Source organism: Pinus tabuliformis, chromosome 4_2, assembly GCF_031772625.1.
Source record: "Pinus tabuliformis cultivar Carrire ecotype Pingquan chromosome 4_2, CPIR1, whole genome shotgun sequence".
In the NCBI taxonomy this organism is placed as follows: domain Eukaryota; kingdom Viridiplantae; phylum Streptophyta; class Pinopsida; order Pinales; family Pinaceae; genus Pinus; species Pinus tabuliformis.
In genome coordinates, this window is record NC_142304.1 from 659,018,729 (window position 1) to 659,020,101 (window position 1,373).

The following is a 1,373-nucleotide window of genomic DNA, read 5'->3' on the forward strand; positions in this document are numbered from 1 at the left end:
CTGCCAAAGAGTAGGAAAACTGACTCTTTCAAATGAAATGCCATTACAGCCACAGGTGATCATCGAACCCTTTGAAAAATGGGCTTTCGATTTCATTGGACCCATTAATCTACCATCTAAACAGAAGAAGTACATATTGGTATGCATTGATTATATCACTAAACGGGTAGAAGCCAAAGCATTACTTTCTGCTACTGAAAATTCAGTTGTTAATTTTCTTTATGAGGATATGGTGTCCCAAGAGAAATTGTGATAGATCAGGGAAGTCAATTTACATCCAACATGATGGACAAGCTAATGGAAGAATACAAAATCAAGCACAGAAAATTTACTCCTTACCATTCGCAAGAAAATGGCCAGGTCGAGTATAAAAACAAAGTTATTGAAAGTATCATCACCAAAATTGTTCATCTACACAAAAGAGATTGGGCAGAAAGGCTTCCTGAAGCCTTCTGGGACTACAGAACTACATGGAGGAATACAACAGGACATTCTCCCTATGAACTTGTTTATGGGAAAGAAGTTCTGCTCCCCATTGAGTTTCAAGTCAAAACTTTCAAGATGGTAGTTCAGTTGGGGATGCATCTATCAGAAGCCCAAAAGCATAGAATGGAGCAGCTGAATGAGCTAGATGAGATCATATAAGAAGCAATCCTAAGAACTAATCTAGTTCAACATCAAAGAGCTAAGTGGCATGACAGATACATCAAAGAGAAAAATTTTCAAGAGGGAGATTTGGCATTACTATTTGATTCCAAGTTTAAAGACTTCAAAGGTAAATTTCAGACCCATTGGCTTGGGCCATATGAGATTGACAAAGTCTTTAGCAATGGAGCGGTAAGAATCAATACCATTGATGAATTTCAAACTCCTCTTATTGTGAATGGCCACAGATTGAAAATTTATCATAAGCCACTCTCAAAAGAGGAATTTGTCAAAATGTTTCAAGAGAATTCTGCAATAAGGCTGGTGAAAAAGAATCCTTCTTCCCCACCAGCCTAGCCTTTGTTTCTTTCTGTAAAAAAAAAAAAAAAAAAAAAAAATAAAAAAAAAAATAAAAATAAAAAATTGTATAAGCCTCAAAACCAATCACTAATTAGCAGTCTTATATAGAAAATGTAGAGTGAAAATTAGGGACACGTGACACTCTATATTTTCCAAAAAAAAATCTCTCCTTCTTTCCCATTTTCACTTCACTTCATTGCCATCCCACTCCATCTCCATTTCATTTTCATTTCACTTCACTCCACTTCATCTCACTTCATTCTATCCATTTCATTCCATTTCATCAATAAATGTCTCTTTAATGACCATTTCCATTCAGTTAGTTATTATCTAACTATCTCTATTCAGCCAAGTGGGTGTTGTGTTAG